The 21,677-nt window shown below is 38.9% G+C and overlaps 1 long non-coding RNA gene across 1 annotated transcript; it reads right to left on the bottom strand.

The window, feature by feature from the left end:
- Positions 1–3,229: 3,229 nt before the first annotated feature.
- Positions 3,230–21,221, bottom strand: LOC118144442 (uncharacterized). The gene is made up of 3 exons (XR_004729255.2): positions 21,014–21,221; positions 5,399–5,510; positions 3,230–3,643 (listed from the first exon to the last, which is right to left on the bottom strand). It is a non-coding gene; the product is annotated as an uncharacterized LOC118144442 (long non-coding RNA).
- Between the last annotated feature and the right edge of the window lie 456 nt (positions 21,222–21,677).

The raw sequence follows: 21,677 nt of genomic DNA, 5'->3' as shown, positions 1-21,677 counted from the left end.
ACTTTATGTTTCACGACTTCTACTAAGATTGGCACCTTTTCAGCCAAGTGTCTCAAATCATCTACATCTGTAGCTATATCTGCATATTTGTAAAATTTAAAGTACTAACAAGGAAAGGAATCTCAGAAATCATTGAAGGTAATTTCACCATTATAAATTTTCTAATAATTTACCTAAGAGTTTAAAGTATGTTGTGTGCATTCTGCTAAGTAATGCTGAAGCTACATAGCACATTTCATAAATAGTTTCATTAAAATTCAAGGGAAAATGTCAAAGATAATCTCTTACTGTCTATACACAGGAATTTCATGGTGTACATTTGGGAATATTTTATTTTTACATATTTCCTGCCTAAAAATATTGTAGTAATGCTTTACAGAGTCAAGTGTATGCTCTCCTTCATTCATTTATTTCTGTTAAAATGGTTCAAATATGACTTTCTGAGGGTAATCTTGGCCCACCTTCATACTCCTTGAACTCACCTTCACGTGACTCTGTGGTGGTCTTCTAGTCAGGGCTTTATACTTGTTTGTTTCTCAGTCTTTAAGGGACAATGTTAATCCTACCCACAGCTCAGCTGCTAAACCCTGAACTTAAATGGCAACAGAATGCAGCTGTATTCCATCTACTTGCAAAGAAGTATAATCCCTCTGTTACACAATACCTTTAAAAGCTCAACTGGGAAATAATATTTGTGGAGAACATCCTGGAAAACAATCATCCTAACATCTAGAAACTCTCTAACCAAAGTTAGGCAAGACAATGCTGGAATTCACAGGTCTTAGAATGCATGAGATTGAATTCTGACAGATCTGCCGATGGTAACAGATAATCTTACAAAATTACTTGCAGCAAAATAAGAATGTTGATCACGTGATGCAAAGTTTGTACTATGAGTGTAACATGAATTTATTTTTTATTTCGGTATCAATATTAGCTGTACTCTGGTGATTGGTGTGTTTTTGTATTGTGGACACCCTGAATCATAACTGGCCAAATTTCCTTTTTGCTGAGGATGTTAACAAGTTTCCAGACAAGAGCCCCAACTCTAGCAAGTGTATCATAGAAGACTTCATGGCATTAGATAATCTGTATTGAGGTAATTCCTGATCTCTCCAAACTTCCCTATCCGTATTTTCCTTTTACTCAGTATATCTTAATTTTAAAAATATAGATTATCTTGCTATATTTTAAGCCAATCTGTGACTTGCTTTAAGTGTCTTTGAGAACAAGAATGGAGTACAAATTAATAAAAATTCAAATAGACAAGTGCTGGAAAAATAACAATATTATTGGCCTGTGGTTTTTTATCTGTCCTGGGATAGGTAGCTGCTTATAGATTTTAATTTAAAACATCTAATAGAATAACTTTATTCTTTTGCAACTAGAAATAGCAATGCCCATAGATGACACATAAAAAGTTACACCTTCTGTTATGCAATTATGCAGCCACAGAGGGTTAGCAAGTTTGGGGAACAGGGAGGACACCCCACCCCATTCCCAAGGCCCAAACCTTCCTATGCAATTGCTGGGTTTGTAGAAGGAGTGTCTCGTTCTGCCCCCCAGGCCTGAGGCAATGGATTCCTGGCACTGGAACTTTAACTGCCACAGAAACAGTGTTCTAACTTGAAGTTATGTATGGTGAAAACAGTCTTACCATATAGTAATTTTATACGTGTGTGTATATATATATATATGTGTGTGTGTATATACATATTTAATGGTAGTTTTATGTATATATAATATGTATAGCACATATATATTAGACACACATAAAGTGTAATTGAGCTTCTATAAATACCTAATCATAATTTTTACAACATCATTTCTATGAATAAATGTATCCCATGTAATTTTACTAGTAAACTTCCTGAGCAGAATTTATTCATGAGCTGGGGACTTTCTTTGACTATATTCGTACTTAGATTGAATATGATTTGTGGGATTAGCAAATTAACACAGGCTACATCTGTATTTAACACCAGAGAGGAAGGATAATTAATATTGAAAAGAATCCTATTTGCAGTTACTTAGTGAAGGTATTTTTCTGCTTTATATTTGGCATTTATATTTCTTTACAAAAACAAATCTAAAACATTATTTATAGTTATCTTTGTGCAGTATGACAAACATGTAACTAAATTAGAAGAGAATTGAAAAATACATAAACCATCTTCTATTTATCAACCATTCAACTCAGCACTACTTAGTAGTGAAGTTAATAATGCCTTATCTGTGTTTGGAACTACATTTAAACAAGTAAAAACAAGAAAACAGAAATAATTTTTTAAAACTAAAATTTGTAAGGAGAGTAAAATCTTTCAGAGAAATGACCTAGCTATATCTACATTGAACAGAAAATGAAATCAAGTTAATATCTCCACATGTTAACCCTGCTGGCATTATGGTAAATACCACTCATGAGATGAGGCTGGGTGTTCAGAAAGGTTCATAATAGCTCCCAAAAGGCAAGGCCCTGGAGAAATGGGGGGTGGGGAAGGGTGGTGGACTGCAATAGGTTTCCACATATATTTGTGGAAGGAGGTGGGTGTGTGTTTGTGTCATAGACAGATAGAGAAAGAAACAGACAGAGAGAGAGAGACTGAGACAAAGAGAACAGAGCACTCTTCCTCCAGGTAGAGCCTGTGGCAAAAATCTATGTATTAATCCTCTATTGGCAGGGCATTATCCCAGAAATCCAGAATGAGAGAAAAAGCAGAGTGAGATAGAGAAGAGGAAGGGAGTAGAAAAACAAGGAGTACATTATCAGGCTGACCACAGCTTCACAAAGGCACAGCTGACTGCTTTGTCTGGTGAGACGGCTTCTGGAGGCCATCTACTTCATCTCAGAAGAGTCCATGGGAAGAGGAAAAAGGACAACCCTTTTTCATCACTGATTCTTCCCAGTTTCATATCATGTGTCTGAACCATGATATAATATTAACCCTGAACCTTTTCTTTGTGTTACTGGGCAGCTCTGGGAAACCCCTGGTGACGGCCACATGTGAGGAGTTTCTCAGTGGGGCAATGTAGATAGCAGGGACTTTATGATGACAGGGGATGATCTGAATCATTTCTAGGGTCATTGTTGCTAGGGAGAAGGCAGAACCAAGCTGATCTTGGGTGGTGCAGAAACTGAAGTCATTTTACACACCAAAAATAATCTCTACTCTTGTATAACCACCATCAATAATATCATTTATTTACTGCTTACATATATTTACTGCTTTCTATATTCCAGGTTTTATTGTCTTGACATTCTACTTAAATTATATTTTCCAACGTTCAAACACATGTAAGAAAGATACTGTTATTTCATGAGCTGAGAGAAGGGTGCAAGGTGGAGTCAGGTGAGCAGCCTAATAAATATTGACTGCAGAACTTCTGAGCCTTACTATGCCAAAGTTTTATGGAGTATATTAAATCCACTGAATGAGGAATACATTTTAATTTTATTACTTTTCAGTGCTGGACTCAAATTGTTTCAGATTTCATAACAATTTCATGCATAATAATTAACTTATAAGAACAATTTCCAGCTGAATAGCTTTTTGGGCAATTTTATAATCAGTGTCTCTTATTTCATATTTACTTCTCTTTTCAAGTGTCTTCTTTTTGATGATTTCACTGCAATTTAACATCTCTAGGAAAAAAAAAGGAAGAGAGAAAATAAATTTAGTAAGCATTCATTTATTATCATAGCCCCAAAATGGCTGCTTATAAAAGGTGGTTTAAATAAAATTTTTAGAAAATCTGAAATCTTCATCTGCTTATCATCTTCCATTATCACAAATAATTTAGTTTTGAGAGTCCTTGGTTGGGACCTGCTTAGAAATATACAACTGAAAATTACTGCATTCTGACCATTTCTTAATAGCTTTTGAAAGTATGAAGCACCACGGATAACTTAGCAGCCAGCTAAAAACCAAAAGCCACGAACAATGCCAATTATTTTATTGGCATTCAATTGACAAGTGGGTGAGCTTGGTATTATGATTAATAATAGCTCACTCAGTTATGCATTGTGTGAACAAAGAAAATTGTACACTTGACCTTGAGGGAAAATAGTCTTGTAAGTTTTAGGGTAGTCCTAATGTAATTATTACCATCTGGGCCTTTCAAAGACGTTTCCCCCACATTTCTAACACTACTAGCAGCAACATCCTTGATTCTGTTACTGAGGATGCCATGGAATTATAGTGACCTCACAGGAATGATTAATGACTCTTAATCAGAAAATGGGGGAGATGTTTCCAAGACTCAGCCTAAGCACTACATATAATTAGCATATTCACTTTTAGAACCCAGTCACTATAGTCTGTGCTGTCACTTCTTGACCAAAACTTGTGAATAATTAGTTCACATCCCTTTATTTATTGCAGTGACCTCTTTCTACTAAGCATGGTTTTAATTTTGGGAGAAGACTGCCTGTAGCGTGACTTCTTAGGAATTGTGCTTTTGATGTTGGATAGTTTGTCCTTAGTAATAGTCTAATTATCCCACTGAAGGAGATGCTTTTTTTTCAAACGGGATTTATTCATGGCCTAACTCAGACACCCAATAGCTGCCAAGTAATAAAAGAGATGGTTAAAATTCTAAATCATCTTGCCTAATAACTAAAAGCCAGTAGTATCCGTATTATTTTCTTGACTGCCCTATTGCATTCTTCTTGTAGAACTGCATACTTGAAGGGGTGGGGTCTGGTTTGCATTTCATGTAAAATGGCTTTTATAGCCTTTAGAAAGCTGGAAATCAGCTTCATGTTTAACATCTCTTTCTACAACAGTTTAGGTTCATCCTTTTGCTACTTAAGTCACTGGAAAACTTCAGTGTTCAGGTTTTTTTTCAAACCTCAAAGTAATAAAGACCCTTAATATCTTTTTAGGTCGAAATATGTTCTAATGCAATCTTCTACTGTTGAACTATTACTTTTATATTCAGTCTTTTTGTTTTCTTGAGGCAGGTTCTCATTCTGTGACCCAGGGTGGAATGCACTGGCATGACCATTGCTCACTGTAGCCTCTATCTCCCAGGCTCAGGCAATCCTCCTGCCGCAGCCTCCCAAGTAGCTGGGACTACAAGGCTATCCCAACATACCTAGCTAATTTTTAAAATTTAAATTTCTACTGTTTTAGAGATGAGGGTCTCATTATGTTTCCCAGGCTGGTCTTGAGCTCCTGGGCTCAAATGATCCTCCCAACTTAGCCTTCCAAAGTGCTGTGATTACAGGCCTGAGCCATCAAGCCCAGCATTATATTCAGTTTGAATGCTCCTAGAAGTGCAACTGGAAGTCCTGCTAGAGTCTTTGATTCTAGTTTTAACCTTATTTCTTAACAAGTAATAAATCATATTTCAGTGGACATCTAATCTCTGTTTTGGTGAGTTGGAAATGTCCCACCTTGTGGCAAACATTTCTAAGCATTTCTCTTTCCGATTTTGCACTTAGCTTGGAAGAAACTTTTCAAGATCAGGCTGTAGTTTCTGTCTCCCTTCCTTCTCCATCTCCCAACCTGGAGTTAACACAAGATGGGAACAAAAGAAAAACTGAATGCCAAAGAAGGACCAAATAAGTATATGAGACAAAAATCCATAGCAGGAAACGCACTGAAAAATAACAGTATGGAACAATGGGGAATTAAAGTGGAATGGCAAATTAGACTGAATTCTCTAAACAATTGGCTGTAGCTTCACAATGGAAAGTCCTGGTAGAGTCTTTGATTCTGTCCCCTAAACCATCCCAGTTAGATGTGTAGCTTGTTCTTAAAGGAGGGAGATTTTCATCTTTGCCCTGATTAACATGTTTCTGGGCTTCCTTTGTCTCCCTAATCTAATCTTAACTCAGAGTGTACTGCCATGATTCAGTTATTCTTTCTCCCCCTACTCAATATTAAAAATAATTAATTGTGGACAATCCAAAATGGCTGAATTCCTAGATCACAGTTCCCAGAGAAAATGCAGAGGGTGAGTGATCACCGCATTTCCAAATGAATTTTGTTTGTTTCTTGTTTGTTTGTTTATTTATTTATTTTACTTTAGATGCATACTATATCTGGTGTTTCTCCCCATATTATCCCTCCCCTCCCTCTCCATCCCCCACTGTCTCTCCCCTAGCACCCCCCCAACCGCCCCCAGTGTGTGATGCTCCTCTCCCTGAGTCCATGTGTTCTCATTGTTCAACACCCACCTATGAGTGAGAACATGTGGTGTTTGGCTTTCTGTTCTTGTGTCAGTTTTCTGAGAATGATGGTTTCCAGATTCATTCAAGTCTCTACAAAGGACAAGAACTCATCAATTTTTATAGCTGTGTAGTATTCCATGGTGTATATGTACCACATTTTCTTTCTCTAGTCTAACATTGATGAGTATTTGGGTTGGTTCCAGGTCTTTGCTATTGTACACAGGGCTGCAATGAACATACCTGCGCATGTATTTTTATAGAAGAATGATTTATAGTCCTTTGGGTATATACCCAGTAATGGGATTGCTGGGTCAAATGGAATTTCTATTTCTAGGTCCTTGAGAAATCGCCACACTGTCTTCCACAATGGTTGAACTAATTTACACTCCCCAAAGGTGTAAAAGTGTTCCTATTACTCCACATCCTCTCTAGCATCTGTTGTCTCCAGATTTTTTAATGATCAACATTCTAACTGGTGTGAGATGGTATCTCAATGTGGTTTTGATTTGCATTTCTCTAGTGACCACTGATGATGAACATTGTTTCATGTTTGCTGGCCTCATATATGTCTTCTTTTGAAAAGTGTTTGTTCATATCCTTTGCCCTATTTTGAATGGGGTATTTTTTTTCTTGTAAATCTGTTGCAGTTCTTTGTAGATTCTGGATATTAGCCCTTTGTCAGATGGGTAGCTTGCAAAAATTTTTTCCCATTCTGTTGGTTGCCGATTCACTCTAATGATGGTTTCTTTTGCTGTACAGAAGCTCTGAATTTTAATTAGATCCCATTTGTCTATCTTGGCTTTTATTGCCATTGCTCTTGGTGTTTTAGTCATGAAGTCCTTGCCTATACCTATGTACTGGATGGTTTTGCCTACGTTTTCTTATAGTGATTTTATGGTGTTAAGTTTTATGTTTAAATCCTTAATCCATCTGGAGTTAATTTTAGTGTAAGGTGACATGTAGGGGTCCAGTTTCTGCTTTCTGCACATTGCTGGACAGTTTTCCCAACTCCATTTGTTAAACATGGAGTCCATTCCCCATTGCTTGTTTTTGTCTGGTTTGTCAAAGATCAGATGGTTGTAGATGTGTGGTGATTCTTCTGGGGCCTCTGTTCTGTTCCATTGGTCTATGTCTCTGTTTTCGTACCAGTATCATGCTGTTTTGATTACTGAAGCCTTGTAGTATAAGTTTGAAGTCTGGCAGTGTGATGCCTCCAGCTTTGTTCTTTTTGCTTAGGATTGTCTTAGCTCTGTGGGCTCTCCTTTGGTTTCATATGAAGTATAAGATGGTTTTTTCCAATTTTTGATGAAGGTCATTGGTAGCTTGATGGGTGTAGCATTGAATCTATAGATTACCTTGAGCAGTATGGCCATTTTCACAATATTAATTCTTCCTAACCATGAGCATGGAATGTTTTTCCATCTGTTTGTATCCTCTCTTATTTCCTTGAGCAGTGGTTTGTAGCTCTCCTTGAAGAGGTCCTTTACATCCTTTGTTAGTTGTACTCCCAGGTATTTTATTCTCTTTGTAGCAATTGTGAATGGGAGTTCCTCTTGATTTGGTTCTGTTTGTTATTGGTATATAGGAATGCTTGTGATTTCTGCACATTGATTTTGTATCCTGAGATTTTGCTGCTGTTGGTTATCAGCTTCAGGAGATTTTGGGCTGAGATGATTAGATATACAATCATGTCATCTGCAAATAGGGATAGTTTGACTTCCTCCTTTCCTAATTGAATACGCTTTATTTATTTTTCTTGCCTGATTGCTCTGGCTAGAACTTCCAGTACTATATTGAATAGGAGTGGTGAGATAGGGCATCTTTGTCTAGTGCCTGATTTCAAAGGGAATTCTTCCAGCTTTTGCCTACTCAATATGATATTGGCTATAGGTTTGTCATATATAGCTTTTTATCATTTTATGATATGTTCCATCAATACCTAGTTTATTGAGAGTTTTTAGCATGAAGGGCTGTTGAATTTTGTCAAAGGTTTTCTCTGCATCTATTGAGATGATCATGTGGTTTTTGTCTTTGGTTCTGTTTATGTGATGGATTACATTTATGGATTTGCATATGTTGAACCAGCCTTGCATCCCTGGGATGAAGCCTATTTGATCATGATGGATAAGCTTCTTGATGTGCTGTTGCAGTCAGTTTGCCAGTATTTTATTGAAGATTTTTGTGTCAATGTCCATTATGGATATTGGCCTGAAGTTTTCTTTCCTTGTTGAGTCTCTGCCAGGATTTGGTATCAGGATGATGTTGGTCTCATAAAATTAGTGAGGGAGGATTCAGAAGGAATGGAACCAGCTCCTCTTTGTACATCTGGTAGAATTCGGCTGTGAACCCATCTGGACCTGGACCTTTTTTGGTTGGTAGGCTATTGTTTGCTGCCTCTACTTGAGCCCTTGTTATTGATCTATTCAGGGTTTCAACTTCCTCCTGGTTTAGTCTTGGTAGAGTACAAGTGTCTAGAAATCTATCCATTTCTTCCTAGTTTACTGGTTTATGTGCATAGAGCTGTTTGTAGTAATCTCTAGTGGTAGCTTATATTTCTGTGCAATCAGTGGTGATATCCACTTTGTCATTTTTTATTGAATTTATTTGATCCTTCTCCTTTTCTTTTTTATTAATCTGGCTAGAGGTCTATTTTGTTAATTTTTTACAAAAAAAACGCTCTTGCATTTATTGATTTTTTTTGAAAGGTTTTTGTGTCTCTATCTCCTTTAGTTCTGCTTTAATCTTAGTTATTTCTTGTCTTCTGATAGCTCTTGCATTTTTTTGATCTTCCTCCTCTAGCTCTTTCAATTTTGATGATAGTGTGTCAATTTTAGATCTTTCCTTGTTTCTCATGTAGGCATTTATTTCTATAAATTTCCCTCTCGATGCTGCTTTAAGGTGTACCAGAGATTGTGGTACATTGTGTCTTCATTCTCATTGGTTTCAAAGAACATCTTTATTTCTGCCTTAATTTCATTGTTTATCCAGTCGATACTCAGAAGAAAGTTGTTCAGTTTCCAAGTGGTTGTGTGGGTTTGAGTGTGTTTATTAATCCTGAGTTCTGGTCTGATTGTGCTGTGGTCTGATAGACTGTTATGATTTCTGTTCTTTTACATTTGCTGAGGAGTGATTTGCTTCCAATTATGTGGTCAGTTTTAGAGTAAGCACAATGTAGTATTGAGAAAAATGTATATTCTGTGTTAGGGTGGAGCGTTCTGTATATGTCTATTAGGTCATCTTGGTCCAGCTCTGCATTCAAGTCCTAGAAATCCTTGTTAATTTTCTGTCTTGTTGATCTAATATTGACAGTGGAGTGTTGAAGTCTCCCATATTATTGTATGGGAGTCTAAATCTCATTTTAGATCATTAAGAACTTGCTTTATGTATCTGGGTTCTTCTGTGTTGGGTGCATATATATTTAGGATAGTTAGTGCTGCTTGTTGGATTGATCCTTTTACCATTATATAGTGTCTTTCTTTGTCTTTTTTGATTTTTGTTGGTTTAAAGTCCATTTTATCAGAGACTAGGATTGCAACCCTTGCTTTTTTTTGTTCTCCATTTGCTTGGTAAATCTTCTATCCCTTTGAGTCTATGTGTGTCTTTGTATGTGAGATGGGTTTCCTGAATACAGCACACTGATGGGTCTTGACTTTTTATCCAGTTTGCCAGTCTGTGTCTTTTGATTGGGGTGTTTAGGCCATTTACATTAAATGTTAATATTGTTATGTGTGCATTTGATCCTGCCATTTTGTTACTGGCTGGTTTCCTTTCCCATTAGTTGACTCATTTTCTTCACTGCATTTTTGGTCTTTGCCAACTGGTTTGCTTTTGCAGTGACTGGTACTTGTTTCTTTCCATGCTTAGTGTTTCTTTCAGGAGCTCTTGTAGGGCAGGTGTGGTGGTGACAAAATCTCTGAGTAATTGCTTGTCTGAAAGGGATTTTACTTCTCCTTCACTTATGAAGCTTAGTTTGGCTGGATACGAGATTCTGGGTTGAAAGTTCTTTTCTTTAAGGATGTTGAATATTTTTCCCCACTCTATTCTTGCTTGTAGGGTTTCTTCTTGAGGAGTATCTTTGTGAAGTTCTCTGTATTTCTTGAATTTGAATGTTGGACTGCCTCACTAGCCTTGGGAATTTCTCTGGGATGATATCCTGGAGTGTGTTTTCTGGCTTGGATTCATTCTCCCTATCATATTCAAGTACACCGATCAAGTGTAGATTAGGTCTTTTCACATAATCCCATATTTCTTGGAGGCTTTGTTCATTTCTTTTCACTCTTCTTTCTCCTGTCTTGCCTTCTCACTTTACTTCATTGAGTTGATCTTCAGTCTCTGATATCCTTTCTTCTGCTTAATTGATTCAGCTATTAAGACTTGTGTTTGCTTCACATAGTTCTCATGCCATGTTTTTCAACTCCATCAAGTCGTTTATGTTCTTCTCTAAGCTGTTTATTCTAGTTAGCATTTTGTCTAACCTTTTTTCAAGGTTTTTGATTTCTTTGCACTGAGTTAGAACATGCTCCTTTAGCTCAGAAAAGTTTGTTATCCACCTTCTGAGGCCTGTTTCTGTCCATTCATCACACTTCTTCTCAGTCATGTTGTGATCCCATGTTGTTGAGGAATTGTGATCCCTTGAAGGAGAAGAGGTGTGCTGGTCTTTGATGGTTTCATCATTTTTGCACTTGTTTTTTCCCCTCTTTGTGAATTTACCTGGCTGTGGTCTCAGGAAGCTGCTTGATGAGGTTGCTTGTCTGCCTGTGGAGGTGCTACTGGGTTTCTAGGGGTGGCAGTGCTGCTGGGTGGTCAAGAACACAATCCCATTGCTATGTAGGCTTCCTGTGTTTTCTGTTAAAACATAAAGCCCAGTCCCACCCCTCTAATGGTGGGCTGTGCCTTTCCTCCACTGGACTGGATCAGTCAGGGTTCAGCTCAGACTGCGGCACTGGCTGCACAACGCCCTACAGTCAGAGCTTCAGCCCTCTGGGGTTTGTGGGGGAAGGTAGGTAGGGACCTACCCAGCCGCACCTGGCCATCTCCCCTTTTAAGCTTCCTCTTTTTCCAGTCATGGGGTAGGGGCCTGCCTAGCTGCTCCTGCTTACAGCACCCTCTCTCTTCAGGTGGGGATAGGGATTGATAGCTCAGTCCACAGGCTCTCCCAGCCATCTTTCAGGCTTGTCCATCTGTTTAGGTCTGTGCAACAATCCAGGACATTATCCTGGATTATTACTGAACTAAGCACTTGTAATTCCTGGTGCTCAACTGGCAAAGATCCCCTGTTCTGTGTATTGCTGAGGCCTTGGGAGAAGCACTATATCTGGACCAGAGTGCCAGAGCAGGAGCCTCTGACTCACTGGTTAGATGCAAATTCTAGGTGAAGCAGCATCCCTCCTCACCTCGGTGTGCCCTGCATGAGCTTTGTTCACCATAGGACCAGACCCACTGAAATGCACCTGGTACCTTGGTTGGAACTAGGACATCTCTGGATTTCTGCATCTCTCTCACTGGGTGTTATGCACCAGAGTTTTGTCTATTCAGCCATCTTGGAGCGTACCCCTCCAAATAAATTTTTACTGCCCACAGACCAGGAGATTCCCAGGTGAAAAAGCTCCATGAGTCTCCAGCACAGCTGTTTCAGCCAGTGCACTGAGTCTCCAGACAAATATTCACAAATATTTGTGGGTGCCATTTCAACTGGTGACTGGAACACCTGGGAGACAGTCACCCTTTCAACTGAAACAAAGGGGGCTGAAACAGGGAGTGGGGTGATCAGTCTTGGTGGGTTCCACCACCACAAAGAGCAGCAATCTGAAATGTTCTGGATTGAGAGTTTGAAAGGAAGCACAGCTGAAACTGGGATGGTCCAGCTCTGTGGGGGGAAGAGCATCTGACATTACCAAAGCAGTCCACCACTAATGAGGGAGTCTGCCGTTACTGAGGCAGTCTGCTATTGCTGAGGCAGACCACCATTACTGAGGCAGTTCTAACTAAACCACTATATACAAAACTACAAGGAAGTTCACACAGCAGCAGGGCAGAGCCCATGGCAGCTCAGCAACACCTCTGCTGGCAGACTGTGACAAGGCAAACACCTCACTGGTCATGCCACCTCTGAAAAAAGGCAACAGCATGTCAGGAACTTATAAAGAAAGCCCCACCTTCCTGGGACAGAGCACCTGGGAAAAAAAGGCAGTTATGAGTTCCACTGCAGCAGACAAAAAGTACCTACCCAGCACCTCTGACAGGAACAATGGAGCACAGACCTCAGAGCTTGAGCTCCTATAAGGAATAGACTGTCTCCTCAAGCAGCTCCCCAACCACCGTATTTCCAAAGAGACACCTCAGGCTGACATCTTGTGGGTATCCTTCTGGGACAAAGATAACAGAAGAAGAAACTGGCGGCAACCTTTACTTTTCTGCAGCTGCTGCAGGTAATCTCCAGACAAGCAGGGTCTGGAGTGGACCTTCAGCAGTCCTACAGCAGAGGGGCCTAACTGTTAGAAGGAAAACTAAAAAAGAGAGAACTTCATCATCAACAAAAAGGACATCCACTCAGAGACCGCATCTATAAGCCACCAACTACAAAGAGCACAGGTAGATAAATCCACAAAAATGGGAGGAAACTAGTCTAAAAAGGATGAAAACACTGAAAACCAGAATGCCTCTCCTCCTCCCAGGGATCACAACTCCTCAGCAGCAAGGGAATGGCTGGATGAAGAATGAGTCTGATGAATTGACAGAAACAGGCTTCAAAAGGTGGCTAATAACAAACTTCTCTTCCAACCAAAGGTAAAGAAACTAAGAACCTTGAAAAAATGTTTGATGAAATGCTAACATGAATAAACAGCTTAGAGAGGGATGTAAATGAACTGATAGAACTGAAAAACACAATACAGAAACTTCACGAAGCATACACAAGTTTCAATAGCTGAATCAACCAAGAAGAAGAAAGGATATCAGAGATTGAAGATCAACTCAATGAAATAAAATGAGAAGGCAAGATTAGAGAAAAAAGAGGAAAAAGAAAAAAGCAAAGCCTCCAAAAAATATGGGATTATGTGAAAAGACCTAGTATACGTTTGATAGGTGTGTGTGAATGTGATGGAGACAATGAATCCAAGCTGAAAAACACTCTTCAGGATATTATCCAGGAAAACTTACCCAATCTAGCAAGGCAGGCCAATATTCAAGTCCAGGAAATACAGAGAATACCACAAGGATATTCCTCCAGAAGATCATCCCCAAGGCACATATTCATCAGATTCACCAGGGTTGAAATAAAGGAAAAAATATAAGGGAAGGCAAAGAGAAAGGTCAGGTTACCCACAAAGGGAAGCCCATCAGACTGACAGTGGATCTCTCGGCAGAAACCCTTCAAGCCAGAAGAGAGTGGGGGCCAATATTCAGCATCCTGAAAGAAAAGAACTTTCAACCTAGAATTTAAAATCAGGCCAAACTAAGCTTCATAAGTGAATGAAAAATAAAATCCTTTAAACAAGCCATTGCTCAGAGATTTAATCACCACCAGGCCTGCTTTACAAGAGCTCCTAGAAGAAGCACTAAACACAGAAAGGAACAACAAGTACCAGCCACTCCAAAAACATATCAAATGGTAGACAGCATCGACACAATGAAGAAACTGAATCAACTAATGGGTAAAACAGCTAACTAACATCAAAATGGCAGGATCAAATTCACACATAACAATATTACCCTTAAATGTAAATGGGCTGAATGCTACCATCAAAAGACTGGCAAATTGGATAAAAAGTCAAAACCCATCAGTGTACTCTATCCAGGAAACCCATCTCACATGTGAGGACACACATAGGTTCAAAATAAAAGGATGGAGGAAGATTTACCAAGCAAATGGAGAGCAAATAAAGCAGAAGTTGCAATACTAGTCTCTGATAAAATAGATTTAAACCAACAAAGATCAGAAGAGACAAAGAAGGGCATTACATAATGGTAAAAAGATCAATGCAACAAAAAGAGATAATGATTCTAAATATATATGTACCCAATACAGGAGCACCCATATACATAAAGCAAGTTCTTAATAACCTACAAAGAGACAGAGTGGAAGACTTTAACACCCCACAGTCAATATTAGACAGATCAATGAGACAGGATATTAATAAGGATATCCAGGACTTGAACTCAGACCTGGAACAAGCAAACCTAATAACACAGAACTCTCCACCCCAAATCCACAGAGTATACATTCTTCTCAGCACCACATCACACCTAATCTAAAATTGACCACATAATTGGAAGCAACTCACTTCTCAGCAAATGCAAAAGAATGGAAATCCTAACAAACGTCTCTCAGACCACACTGCAGTCAAATTACAACTCATATTTCAGAAACTAACTCTGAACTGCACAACTTCATGGAAACTGACCATATGGCTCTTGAATGTTGACTGCATAAACAATGAAAGGAAGGCAAAAATAAAGATGTTCTTCAAAACCAATGAGAATGAAGATACAATGTACCAGAATTTCTGGGTCACATTTAAAGGAGTGTCTAGAGGAAAACTTATAGCAATAAATGCCAACATGAGAAGCAAGGAAATAACTAAAATAAACACCCTATCATCAAAATTGAAACAGCTAGAGGAGCAAGATAAAAAAACTCAAAAGCTAGCAGAAGATAAGAAATAACTAAGATCAGAGCAGAACTGAAAAAGATAGAGACAGAAAATCTATTCAAAAAAATCAATAAATCCAGGAGCTAGTTTTTTGAAAAGATCAACAAAATAGACAGACCTGTAGCCAGATTAATAAAAAAGAAAAGAGAGAATAATCAAATAGATGCAATAAAAAATGATAAAGCAAATATCACCACAGATTCCACAGAAATACAAACTACCATCAGAGATTACTCCAAACAACTCTATGCACATAAACCAGTAAACATGGAAGAAATGTATAAATTCCTGGATACTTGCACACTCCCAATTCTAAACCAGAAAGAATTTGAAACTCTTAACAGACCAATAATAAGGGCTGAAGTTGAGGCAGCAATTAATAGACTAACAAACAAAAAAAGCCCAGGTCCAGATGGGTTCACAGCTGAATTTTACCAGGCATATAAAGAGGGACGAGTACCACTCCTGCAACTATTCCAAACAATTGAAAAAGAGGGAATTCTTCCCAAATCATTTTATGAGACCAACATCATCCTGATACCAAATCCTGGCAGAGACTCAACAAGAAAAGAAAACATCAGGCCTATATCCATGATGAACATAGATGCAAAAATCTTCAATAAAATACTGGCAAACAGATTGCAATAGCATATCAAAAAGCTTATCCATCATGATCAACTAGGCTTCATCCTGGGGATTCAAGGTTGGTTCAACATGCAGAGGTCTATAAACATAATTCACCACATAAACATAACCAAAGACAAAAACCACATAATTATCTCAAGAGATGAAGAGAAAGCCTTTGACAAAATTCAACAGCCCTTTATGCTAAAATCTCTCAATTAACTAGGTATCAACAGAACTTATCTCAAAATAATAAAAGCTATTTATGACAAACGCACAGCCAGTATCATACTGAACAGGCAAAAACTGGAAGCATTCCCATTGAAATCTGACACTAGACAAGGATGCCCTCTCTCACCACTCCCATTCAGTATTGTATTGGAAGTTCTAGCCAGAGCAATCAGGCAAGAAAAAGAAATAAAGTGTATTCAATTAGAAAAAGAGAAACTTAAATTGTCTCTATTTGCAGACAGCATAATTGTATATTTAGAAGACTCCACTGTCTCAGCCCAAAACCTCCTGAAATTGATAAGCAACTACAGCAAAGTCTCAGGATACAGAGTCAATGTGCAGAAATCGCAAGCATTCCTATACATCAATAATAGGCTAAAAGAGAGCCAAATCAAGAATGAACTGCCATTTACAATTGCTACAAACAGAAAAAAATACCTAAGAGTGCAACTAACAAAGGATGTAAAGGACTTCTTTAAGAAGAACTACAAACCACTGCTCAATGAAATAAGAGAGGAAATAAACAGATGATGGAGAAACATTCTATGCTAATCATTAGGAAGAATCGATATTATGAAAATGGCCATACTGCCAAAAGTAATTTACAGATTCAACACTATGCCCATCAAGCTACTGATGACTTTCTTCAAAGAACTGGAGAAAACCACCTTAAACTTCATATGGTACCAAGAGGGAGCCCTCATAGGCCAAGTCAATTATAAACAAAAATAACTAAGCTGGAGTCATCATGCTACCTGAATTCAAACTATAGTACAAGTCTACAGTAATCAAAACAGCATGGTACTGGTACCAGAGATATAGACAAATGGAATAGAACAGTGGCTTCAGAGGCAATGCCACACATCTACAACCATCTGATCTTTGACAAACCTGAAAAAAACAAGCAATGGGGAAAGGATTCCCTGTTTAAAAAATGGTATTGGGAAAACTGGCTAGCCATGTGCAAAAAGCAGAAACTGGACCCCTTCCTGACACCTTACAACAAAATTTACTCCAGATGGATTAAAGACTTAAACATAAGACCTAACATCATAAAAACCATTTTGGGCTTGAAAGAAGAAAATCTAGGCAAAACCGTTCAGGACACAGGCATAGTCAAGGACTTTATGAATAAAACCCCAAAAGCATTGGCAATAAAAGCCAAAACAGACAAATGGGATCTAATTAAACTTCAGAGCTTCTGTACAGCAAAAGAAACAATCATTAAGGTGAATCAGCAAGCAACAGAATGGGAAAAATTTTTTGCAATCTATCCTTCTGACGAAGGACTTATATCCAGAATCTACAAAGAACTAAAACATATTTACAAGAAAAAACAAACAAACCCATCCATAAGTGGGCAAAGGATATGAACAAACACTTTTGAAAAGAAGACACATATGAGGCCAACAAACATATAAAAAAATGGTCATCACTGTTCATTAGAGAAATGCACATCAAAACCACATTAAGATACCATCTCACACCAGTTAGAATGACGTTCATTAAAAAAATCTGCAGACAACAGATACTGGAAAGGATTTAGAGAAATAGGAACACTTTTACACTGTTGGTGGGAATGTAGATTAGTTCAACCACTGTGGAAGACAGTGTGGTGATTCCTTAAGGACCTAGAAATAGAAATTCCATTTGACCCAGCAATACCATTACTGGGTATATATCCAAAGGATTATAAATCATTATATTATAAAGACCCAGGCATATGTATCTTCTTTGCAGCACTGTTTACAATAGCAAAGACTTGGAACCAACCCAAATGCCCATCAATTAAAGAATGGGCAGGGAAAATGTGGCACATATATAGTATGAAATACTATGCAGTCATAGAAAAACGATGAGTTCATGTCCTTTGCAGACAGATGGATGAACCTGGAAACCATCATTCTCAGTAAACTGACACAAGAACAGAAAATTAAACACCTCAAATTCTCACTTATAGGCGGGTGTTGAACAATGAGAACACATGGACACAGGGAGGGGAGTACCACACACTGAGGTCTGGGGAGCAGGGAGTATGGAAGGGACAGTGGAGGTGTAAGGATTTTGGGAGGGATAACATGGGGAGTAATGCCAGATATAGGTGATGGGGATAGATGCAGCAAACCACATTGCCATGTATGTACCTATGCAACAATCCTGCATGTTCTTCACATGTACCCCAGAACCTAAAGTGCAATAAAATATATGTATATAAAAAATAATAATTACTATCTGTCATATAAAAGTTCTTTCAAGCACAAAACAGTGACTAAGTTACCTCTCAATTATTTTCTAACCAAGATATTCTTATTTTCAAATACAATATTCCTAGGCCTCTGGTCTGGGTCTCTATATAGACAATATAACTGTCACAATGTAGTATATTATAAAATTTATTTGACTTGCAATATGAAATATTAGACAAAAGTTCACGAGGCATTGTGCTATTTTACCTATTAGCAGTAGCTTTTAACATTTCTAAAATATGAAAAACTGACCTATAAAGAGACTTAGACTCCCTAGACTCTCACACAATAATAGTGGGAGACTTCAACATGAATATTAGATAGATCAATGAGACAGAAAAATAATAAGGATGATTGAACTCAGATCCAGAACAAATAAACTTAATAAACATTTATAGAACTCTCCACTTTAAATACACAAAATATACATTCTTATCAGTATCACACCACACCTACTCATAGCTTTAAATAAAATATTGATCAGCCATTATTAAGCATGATTATTGGCATAAAAGAAGTTTTCAATAACCATTTTTAGAATAAAACACCATTCATGTTCTCTCTCCCTCTTTTTCTTCCTCTGTCTTCCTCTCCTTCAATCGTTTTTTTAATCTTTCTCTCTTTCTTTCAAAAAAAAAAAAATCATCGCTGGTCATTAAAGAAATGCAAACCAAAACCATAATGAGTTACATAAGTTAGAATGGTGATAATTAAAAAAAAAAGAAAGAAAAACATCTTTGTCATAGTTTTATTTCAAAACACCCCTGCCAAAATAAACCCCAGATTTATTTTCATTACAAGTTTCCTTCTCTTTAGTGCCCACTGGCTTATTTTTAACCTTGTTTGCTTTTTTTCTCCTCTGAAAATCAAAAATTTAAATTTTCTGGTTTTAAATTTTTTGTGTGTCTTATTGGGGTTTTAGCTGAGTATACTATTTTCATGTCACTATTATTCAAGTTTTGGAAAAGTCTCTTGACCATCTATTAACAAGTAAATAATTATAAATTGTTGGGAAAAAAGAAAAGAAAAAGTTTGTGGGGGGGGGAGAATAAAATTTCCCTACACCTTTTTGTTATTTTCTTTTTTTCTTCTCTTTTTATTTTGCCTACTCCCTTTGAAGCAAAACAATGACACTTCTCTTTTGCTTTTATAAACTAATGATATTAACCTGTTCCAACTCAATCAGTTGTTTCATACTGGAAAATGTCACACATTTGGGCTTTTGAAAAGGGATCATTGCCATGGATTGGTGAAGGGTGAGTATGGCTTTAACAATTGCTGGTGGAGAATACTTGGAGGAAAGAACAGAATAGTATACATAATTGCTTGTCTCCTGAAAGTTAACTCACAGTCCAGATGTTCTACACCTATCTGTAGTCTAAAGGCACTTTGTAAGTAATAAAAGCATATAAATATAAATTCTTCTCCTTTTCTCTTTCAATAATATTTTATAATGTATTAACAATTTGGTGTCACACCAAAGGTTTTGGAGACAAAAAAGCTTGTATTTAAACTCCAGTCTCACTATTTTTTGGTCTTAGACAAATGACTTAACCTCTTTAAGCCTTGATGTCCATATTGCAAAACAGGAGATAATAAGACCTACAGCTGATGATCCAAGATGGCAAAATAGGAACAGCTCTGGATTGCGGTTCCTAGCAAAAACGCAGATGGTGATTGATCACATTTCCAAACAAATTTTTACTGCCCACAGACCAAAAGATTACCAGTTGGAAAAGTGCCATAAGTCTCCAGCATGGCTGTTTTAGCCAGTGCAGCATGTCTCCCCACAAAAACTCACATAAATACGGGTGCCATTTCAACTGGTGACTGAACACCTGGGAGACAGAGTCGCCCATTCAATTGAAAAAAATGGGGCTGAAAGAGGGAGCCAGGTGATCTTGCTCTGCAGGTCGCACCCCCACAAAGACCAATAATCAGAAACACCCTGGTTTGACAGTTTCACAGCAAGCACAGCTGGACTTGGGATGATGGTACAGCTCTGTGGGGGGAACAGCATCTGACATTACCGAGGCAGTCCACCACTCCTGAGGCAGTCTGCCATTACTGAGGCAGTCCACCATTACCAAGGCAGTCCACCATTAAAGAAACAGTATGGAATACTGAGGCAGACAGCCATTACTGAGGCAGTTCTAACTATACCTCTATAAACAGAACAGCAAGGAAGTTCACACAGCAACTGGGCAGAGCCCATGGCAGCTCAGCAACACTTCTGCTGGCAGACTGTGACTAGGCTAACACCTCACTGGTCATGGCATCTCTGAAAAAAGGCAACAGCATGTCAGAAACTTAAAAATAAAGCCCCACCTTCCTGGGACAGAGCGCCTGGGGAAAAAATGATGGTTATGAATTCCTCTGCAGCAGACTTAAATGTACCTGCTCAGCATCTCTGAAGAGAACAACAAAGTTCATAGCTCAGAACTTGAGCTCCTATAAGGGACAGACTATCTCCTCAAGCAGCTCCCTGACCCCCTATATCCAAAGAGACACCTCATAAAGGAGAGCTCAGGACTCTTCAAGATGGCGGGGTAGGAGCAGCTCAGGGTTGCAGCATCTTGGGGTTGCTGCTCTCAGTGAAGGCTAAGAGGGTGAGTCCAAGCCGCATTTTCAGATGGATCTTTGTGCCCACAGAACGGGGGCATTCCCAGGTGGAGGAGAGACACGGAGCGCCGCTGTGGCTGTTTTGGCCAGCACTGCTGTTGCGGCTGGCGCAGCAGTGCAGCGGCACTCCACACAAGGTGCACTGGTCTGGATGCCCTGTTAAACTGGCAATCTGAGATTTGGAGGGCAGATTAGCACATCCATCTGATTTAACAGGACTTGGACAGTGACCCAGACCAGGAGATTCCTGGCATGCAACATATGAGCCGGTGCAGTGGGTCACTGCACAAGAAATTGCACGAATCCCAATCCCCAATCAGCGGGTGACTGAAATACCTGGGAGAGAGTCAACCTTTCAACTTAGGAAAGGGAAAAAGAGGGGCTCTGAGGCGGCGAGCCATGTGACCAGGCTTGGCAGGTCCCACCCCCACAGGGACAAGCAGGGTGGCGATACCATATACCTGGGTTTGAGAGTTTCACTGTGAACACAACAGAGCCTGGGATGATGCAGCTCAATGGGGGAGGGGCGTCCTTCATTGCCGAGGCAATCCGCCCCAATGGGAGTATACTCCCATTGCTATCACAGCCTGCCATTGCCGAGGCAACCTGCCATAACAGACAGACTTTGCCAATACAGAGACTACAGAGTGGAGCACATGACAGCAAGGTGGAGCCCCAGCAACAGGGCGAAGACCAAGGCAACAGAGCAGAGCCCGTCACAGTAGGGCAGAGCCGATGCCAACAGGGTGGAGCCTCGGCAGGCAAATAGTGACTAGACTGCCCCCTCGCTGGGCAGGAAAGTGCAACAGATACTCATAAAGAAAGCCTTAACGCCTCAAGACAGAGCATCTGAGGAAAAACAAATAAAAAGGGGTTTATGAGTTCTGCTCCAGCAGACTTAAAAGTATCTGCCAAACAGTCCTCAATGAACAATGGAGCTCACAGAATAGCACTCGAGCTCCTATAAAGTACAGACCGTCTCCTCAAGCAGCTCCCTGACACATGAATATTCAAAGAGTCACCCCAAAAAAAACTGATTAGAATGACATTTGGTGGGCATCATTCTGGGACAAAGATAGCAGAAGAAAAAACTGGCAGCATCCCTCACTGTTCTGCAGCTGCTAC

This window comes from Callithrix jacchus, chromosome 9 (genome assembly GCF_049354715.1).
Source record: "Callithrix jacchus isolate 240 chromosome 9, calJac240_pri, whole genome shotgun sequence".
In the NCBI taxonomy this organism is placed as follows: domain Eukaryota; kingdom Metazoa; phylum Chordata; class Mammalia; order Primates; family Cebidae; genus Callithrix; species Callithrix jacchus.
The sequence above is the reverse complement of the archived record's forward strand: the minus strand, read 5'-3'. Positions and strand labels throughout refer to the sequence as shown.